Source organism: Echinops telfairi, unplaced genomic scaffold (genome assembly GCF_000313985.2).
Source record: "Echinops telfairi isolate 266 unplaced genomic scaffold, ASM31398v2 ScPeMD7_3533;HRSCAF=4204_0, whole genome shotgun sequence".
Taxonomy (NCBI): Eukaryota; Metazoa; Chordata; class Mammalia; order Afrosoricida; family Tenrecidae; genus Echinops; species Echinops telfairi.
In genome coordinates, this window is record NW_022107431.1 from 85,458,466 (window position 1) to 85,466,675 (window position 8,210).

At 37.8% G+C, this 8,210-nt stretch overlaps 1 protein-coding gene across 1 annotated transcript in view; it reads right to left on the minus strand.

Annotated features, from left to right (window-relative positions):
- PDSS2 (decaprenyl diphosphate synthase subunit 2) overlaps nucleotides 1-8,210 on the minus strand; it is a 314,695-nt gene that overhangs the window by 255,160 nt on the left and 51,325 nt on the right. The window lies entirely within an intron of this gene.

Genomic DNA, 8,210 nt, shown 5'->3' on the forward strand with positions numbered 1-8,210 from the left:
ACATGATGTTACCTATGGGTCCAGTTGTGAGGATTTGGATCTTCTCTACATTGAGTCATAATCCATACTGAAGGCTGTAACCCTTCATCTCAGCAAATGTTTCAAGTCCTCCTCATTTTCAGAATGCATCTTGTGTTATCTGCATATTACAAATTGTTAATAAGCCTCCCTCTAACACTGATGTCACATTTTTCTCCATATAAGCCAGCTTCTCTGATGCTTTGCTCAGCATACAGGATGAATAAATATGGATACAACCCTGATGCACCTCTTTCATGGTTTTAAACCATGTAATATTCCTTTGTTCTGTTTGCACAACTGCCCCTCAGTCATTGTACAGGTACCTCATGAGCATAATGAAGTGTTCTGGAATTCCCATTATTCTCAAGGATAGCCATAGTTTATTATAATCCACATAGCTGAATGCCCTGCATAGTTAATAAAACAAAAGTAAACATATTTCTGGTATTCTTCGCTTTGAGCCAAGATGTACCTGACATCAGCAACAAGGCCCTTCATTCTACGTCCTCTCTGAACTGGGCTGAACCTCTGGCAGCTCCATGTTAATGTACTGCTGCAACCATGGTTGGAGGCTTTCACTTGTATGTGCTATCAATGATATTGTTCTATAATTTCAGCATTCTGTTGGGTCTACTTTTTTGGAAATATGGATTTCGTCCTGTTAGTTGGCCAAGTAGCTGTCTTCCGAATTTCTGGAATAGATGCATGAGTGCTTCCAGTGCTTCGTCAGCTTGTTGAAATATCCCATTTGGTATTCCATCCATTTCTGAAGCCATGTTTTTGGCTAATACTTACAGTGTAGGTTGAACTTGTTCCTTCAATACCAATGGTTCTTGCTCATATGCTACCACTTGAAATGGCGAAATGTCAACTAGGTCTTTTTGGTACAACTGACTATTTTTAAGATCTCTTTTTGATGTTTCCTGAATCATTCAATATTTTGCCTGTAGAAAGTTTCCATATTGAAACTACCATGTTTCCCCGAAAATAAGACACTGTGTTATATTTATTTTTCCTCAAGAAGATACACTATGGCTTATTTTCAGGGGATGTCTTACTTTTATTAAGTATGGTACAACAATTTACATTTATTCAAATATAGTTAAGTCGTCTTCTTCTGGAACAATGACCCACAGTGCTGAGTAAAACAGCAGCCACAACTTCTTCCCCTGAGGGGAAGCAGAGTCCTCACTTCACAGAGGAGACTTTGACTTTCACTGTCTGTCTCCCTCAATGCCTCGGCTTACAGCACACAGAAAGACCAGGACCTGATAGAGGGAGCAGACCTTGTGGATGGGACTGCCCACACCTTTCCGGTCCCCTCCTAGACAGCTGTCACGATGGAGCAGATGAGAAGGGCTGTCGTCTTCGTTACTGCTCTGTGCCAGTGCGCTGCAGAGCCACACCTCTCACTATGTCTTATTGTAGGGGGATGGCTTCTACTGTGCAAATGCTTAGAAGTCCTGCTACGGCTTATTTTATGGGTATGTCTTATTTTCGGGGAAACACGGTAGAGGCTTGAATTGTTTCATTGAGTTCAGTTTAAAATGTGCTGAGCATGTTCTTTCTTTGTTTTTGGTTTTCTAACTCTAGGTCTTTGCACATTTCATTATAAAATTTGACTTTGTCTTCTTGAGCTGCCTCTTTAGTTCTTTGACTTCATAATTTCTTCCATTCGCTTTAGCTATTCTACAATTAAGATCAAGTTTCAGAGTCTCTTCTGATGTCCACTTTGATCACCAAGACTGGAAGCAACCAAGATGCCACTTAACAGAGGAACAGATAAAAAAACTACGGTATACATTGCTATTCAGTAATAAAAAGAAACAAACTACTGACTCATGCAACAAGTTGGATGGATCTTAAATATGTTTTGTTAAGTGAAAGAAGCCATATTGGAAGGTTATATACGGTATGATTCAATTTTAATCATATAATATTCTTGATAAAGCAAACTTTGAAAGGTAGAAAATTTATCTGTGATTGTCAGGAGTTGAAGAGTGGAGCGTGATTTGTTACCAAAAGGAATGCACTAGAAGATTTCTAGGGTAATGGACTATTCCGCTTAGCTCTGAGGTAGTAGAAACGTGACTCTATTTTTCAAAACCCGCAGAATTTACAAGAGTGAATTTTTGTGAATGTAAATAAAATTAAAAAATCCAACAGGGTATTGCACATCCCAGGGTAGAATGCTGAGATAGTTAATTGTGCCAGCCTGGTGGATAAACACAAGTGGGATTACTTGAAGGGCGGAGAGATAAATGGCTCGGTGAGCCTCGCCTTTCTTGTCTCTCGCTCTTTGATCATCGGATCAGTGTGCAGCTAACATAGATGGTTCTCTGCCTCAACTTGCGAGCTACATCCGCTACCTGTGGGTCACCCAGCCTGTGGACTGTGTCGCTGTAAGTTGAGGTCCCTTAAAGACCACACGATTGGAATGTACATCTCTGGAGCTAGGGACTGATGGTTGGTGACCTGGCTGACAGTTGGTGACCTGCCTTGCTGTTTGCTACCTGTGCTGAGATAGCCTAGCTCTCTCTACAAAGGATAACCTGGTGGCCCTCAAGACTCAAAGGACTGTCAGTGTCTCACAACTCTCTAACACGTTTGAATTAGACTGAGCCATTTGTACTGTTTTATAATTTAACTGTTTATTTCTTGTGTTATATGTCTATATATATGTATAACTGCTTTATAATTTAACTGTTTATTTCTTGTGTTATATATCTATATAAATATAGATATATAATTATTAGCAATCTGGTTTTCTCTCTAGAGAACCCTGTCTAACACAAATACAATCTGACAAAAGAATGTAACTCTATTACAAATGTATGATATAACCTCACTGAAGGAGGTACAGGAATTAAAAAGGAGTGAACATAAATAACAGGGAAAATGTGTTGACCAGAAAAAAAAATAATGTAAAAGTCAAAAAGAACTACACAAAAACAATTTCTTCTAGTTGGTAAATAGGAATATGTGTTAATCATTCTTTTGTGTGTGTCTGTGTGTGTGTGTGTGTGTTAATAATTCTGAAACTTTTACATGTATACTGCAGTGGGACAAATAAATAAGATGTTGAGTAAAGAAGTCAGATTTTTCACTCTTCTGGAGAGAATTACAAAAAAGCAACACAGGTTAAGAATCCTGTTGTACTCATTTAGCATGAAGAGACATCACTATGAACTATTGTATAGCTTAGTATAGAGATAGATTTCTTAACACTGTCGGGGGCCTGGGGCCCGCAAACAGTAAAATCCCAGTAGCAATGAGTATATCCAGTGTCTGGATCTTGGTTTCTAAAGACCACTATCTAATAAAAGGAACTTGGGTTCCTTGTAGAACTCTCTAGATCAGTGGTTCTCAACCCTTCCTAATGTTGTGGTGACCCTCCAACCATAAAATTATTTTTGTTGCTACTTCATAACTGTAATTTTGCCTCCATTATGTATCAGGCAACCCCTGTGAAAGGATCATTCAAGCCCCAAAGGGGTCATGACCCACAGGTTGAGAACCGCTGGTCTAGATGGAATGCTGACTAAAGAATCCAACTCTATTATAGATGTATGCTAAACTAGCATAGGGAAAATGCAAAATAAGCCTAGAACATTCATACAAAGTAAGGATATGTTCAACTAAAACAGTGATAAAAATATGTCAAAGGGGACACAGAAACCAACCAGAAAGTCTTCCTAATGCCCAAGTGGGAACCATTTGAGTAACAAAACAAAGTCGTAATGAGCTATAACTCAATATATAAATAACATTCAATATAAATTAAATATACTTGTGCCTGCACTGATAGAAATAAATGATTAAAGGAGTAATATAATAAAGGAAAAAGCATGTCTTCCTCACAGAAGGATTCCGAATACTGTATGCAGATAGTCTCCACTGTGAGAGTCAAGCTTGATCCGCCCCCTGCCATTGATGATAGATTGAAGTTAGTGACTTCCTAAAGAAGTGATTATGGAAAAGTTTGGTGGAACAACTTGACAATGGAGAAACCTGAGACACTGTCTTGGCCAGATGATCAAGGGGTACATCAACAATAACCAATCGAGTCCACAGTACATACTCCTGATAATTTGTGAGGAAGAGAGAGAGAAGGGCAATTTACCTCTGTGGTATTATTATAAAAACCCTTAACCTGCTTGCCTGATGGGACACTCTATAAAACACCTGCCCAGTACTCCTACGCGAAGCTCTTGAAGACATCAAAAAATAAGCAAAGACTGAGAATCTTTTAGAGCAGAAAGGAGACTGACGAGACATCAATCACATCTGAACACAATGCGGTGCCTAGATTAACTCCAAGCACAGGAAAAGGGCCATGAGTTTTAAAAAGAAGTAAAATCTGAATAAAGTCTGGAGTTAATATATGCCAATACTGATTTCTTAGTTTTGACAAATGTAACAGTTATGCAAGATGCTAACAATAAGGAAAACAGAGTGCTACACAGCAGTTCATACTTACAATCGTTGTAAATTTTCAGTAAATAATAAATTATCAAAAATAAAAAGTATATTTTAGAAATTAAACCAGGAAAATAGATATAAACCAAGCCAATATGCTCACCCATAGAGCATTAAAGTCTACCTTCATTTTAATGGTTAGATAGCTAAATAACAACAGGATTAGTTACTCAGTAATCAATCAAAAATCTAAGTGGATTCTGTGGGAAATAGAAAGATTTCTCCCAAGTTGTCTTCCCCAAATATATGCCAAACCTAGCTGCTTGCTACACACGGCAAATGACTACACTTGGAGGTCAACAGAAGTAGGTCAGAGGTTATTCTCTCTAAGGGTTATTAGCCATCCAGAGAAAGCAGACACCATTGTTTATCCCACAATAAGTAAGGCCCACTCCCTTCTGATAAGGATAGTAGTAAATTGTTTCCCTGAAGGAGAGCCCAGGGAGGTCAAGCCCACCCAAGGGTTACCAATGTTAGGCTGCCATCATGAAGCTAGGGTTTGCCCTTCTTGTCACATGCATATCCCTAGTCCCTCCCCTTCCTATCATGTGTACACCCTTCCTGTTATGCTTACGCTTATTGTATATCCCCCTATTATATTGCCTATTGTACAGCCCCTTCCTGTGACGGATGTGGTTACCTGTAATCACGCCCCCTAGCCAGGTAGAAGCCTTGGTTAGCAATAACCGGCTCTAGCTCTGGGTCTTTCCTGCAGACCCCGTCTCCCATCTCCACGTGGACCACCAAGCGGGGCTAAGGTAAGCATGCTACCATGAAATGTGTCTGACTTCTTTATTTTACTCTCTCATTCTCTATGACTTTATAATCTTTATATATCTTAAACATAGAATTGCGCCTATCAAACCCACGATTAGTTGGGGGCTGGCCTTTTCCCCACAGGATTCCATGAATTTTAAAAAAATGTGTGAGTAAATTTTTGTAACTCCTAGCTGCCCAAAATACAAAATATGATGCGTCAAATAGAGATCTTTGAACCAACGGGACAAGGAAAAGTCACAGAAGAAAAGCTAAGTTGTAATTTTTAAAATGTTTTAATCCTTAGAACATCCTTTCTGTTCCAGTGTTGGATTTCAGGATTGAGACAATAATAAACTATGGGAAAGGTACCATCATACTCTAAGGTCAGTAGTGAACTAAGGGGTCCACAACACCACACCTACAGTTCGAGGGAGATTAAAGAGAAAGCAGACAAAGAGTTTGTTTCAGAGCGAGAGAGTAAAGATGGCTTATAAAGGAAGAAGGGAATAAAAGGATGATACTAAAACTGACTAGGTTTGCTACTATTGAGTAAATTAGGTTTTTAATTTAACTCTTTATGCAACTCTGTCTGCTGTGGCAAGTGTTAATTACAACATTCTGTTTAGAAAACTTCCTGCTGCCAGAAGTAATTTCTATTCAAAGCAGGGAGAAAAAAATTATAGGGACTACACAGAAATCATGTGGAAGCAAATGTTGTTCTTCATGCTTTTCCCCCTTCAATACAAAGGGAGGTATTTTAGGGAGCGACAGGTACTTCTGCATACTAAAATGATGTAAACCCATATTATGTACACAACTCTTTAATATACTTAACCCATTGAATTGTAAGTGAGTTATATGTCAATAAAACTTTTTTAAAAAAACAGCTGATACCAAGGGCTCAAATAGAAAGTAAATGTTTAGGAAATGATGTCAACATATGTACAAATATGCTTTAAACAATTGATGTATGGAATGTTTTAAGTGCAATAAGAGCCGCCAATAACATGATTAAAAAACACACAAAACACTGTTAACAAGCAAACAAGCCCACAACCATATTACATGAGGGGGCATCCAAAAGTTTGTGGGGGAAATTCCATTTAACTTTTAATTCCATTTCCACAAACTTTTGGAAGCCTCGTTGTATTTCATGGCTCAAACTACTTTCCAGTGAAACTAATATATCAATGTGCATTATAACTAAACCTGCTGTAGCACTAATATAATAAATATTATGCTTAATTTCCCCATTAAATGCATTTGATTCACTCATCTACTCAATGAATATTTCCTTTGTTTCCGGCACTTTTTGGATGGCTCTACAACTTTTGAAAACAAGTGCTGCTGGTGTTCAGCATTCTATTGCTAACCAAAGGGTGGGCCGTTCAAACCCATACAACAACTCTGCAGAAGATCTAGCAATCCTAGTTTCCAAAACCACACCCACTAATTCTAACCCAAGTTGATGCTAACTCAGAGGAGCCTTATAAAGGGTTTCCAAGACTAAATCTTTATAAGGAGACAGCCTTCTCTGGCAGAGTGGCTGGTGGGCGTGAGCTCTTAAATCTGAGCCCAATGATTATCCCAAACACCACCAGGGCTCCTTAAAAACTATGAACTAGCTCTATGCTGTCACATGTGGTAGTAAGTCAAAAAGGAGAAAGGTGAGGCTGCTTGCTCTGATGGAGATTTCCTGTCTTGTACACTCCACATAAGGTCGTTGGAGTTGGAATCTAGTCAAGGGCAATGGGTTTGGTTTTTTGTTAACCACAACAGCTTTTGAGGAAAATGATACATTCATATTATTTTAAAATGCAAGCAATTCAGACATATACAAATATATTAAAGGGAAAAATATCACCTTACAACATACTACACAGAATTTAACATTTCGTGAAAAACGATATAAACATCTTTCTTTTCTAGGCACATTTATAAATACTTTATAAAAAGCACTTTAGCCACTTTCAAATACGTAACGTTCCTTTAAAAAAAAGATTAACTAAAGCTTGAATTTGATATCAATATTAATCTTAGACTCTTCAGTTAAAAATAATCTGAGAATTCAATCTAATGATTTCCCTTCACTTGCAGCACACCTAACATTTTACTCTATGGGGGGTGGGGGGGAGCATATGAGCATGCATGCTTCAATAATGGCTAAATCTATCCATCTATTTGTATGTAAAAATCTAATAATTGCATAGCAGCTCTGTCAATACTGAGGTAGACATTAACTGGTTCTACTTAACTCATAGTAAATAAAAAGTAAGCATGCATTTCCTTCTAAGTATGTAGGCTATTTTCCCCTTTTTCTCATTCTCAATTATAGCAATATCGATGCAGGTGACTTATTGGTCCCCTAGACTTCCATCTCAGCCTGCTTCCACATTCTCTCTAGCCCAAGCCCACTCAGAGGCACCCACAAATTCTACATTCCCTTCTTGAAGCTTAGCTTCTGTTTCATTTGCTTGTACTCTGTTTTTGGTCTCCTCTCTAACTAGTCAATACTCATTATACTGTCTTTATGCCTAATCTGGGACTTCCAATGCTTACTCCCCTTATCAACATCATTTCCAGAAAGGAGGGAGTTGGATGTATCAATCTTTACCAAAAAATAGCATCTAGTTTTCCCTCTTTTTCTCTATTGTTTTTTATTTTATTGACTTCCACTCTTATCTTTATTATCGCTTCTTATACTTTAACTTTCAAGTTTAATCTGTAATTTTTTTCTCTTTTTTAGCATTTTAATTGGCACTTCATCCCCATATCAAACAATTCAATAGTTCAATCATATCAAGAAGAGTTGTATAATCTTTACCACAATAATTTTTTAGAATATTTTAGTCTTCCTTCTACTTATTGCTGGTTTATATATATAATTTTATTGGGTACTCTTACAGCTCTTATAACAATCCATACATCAATTGTATCAAGCCCATATGTTG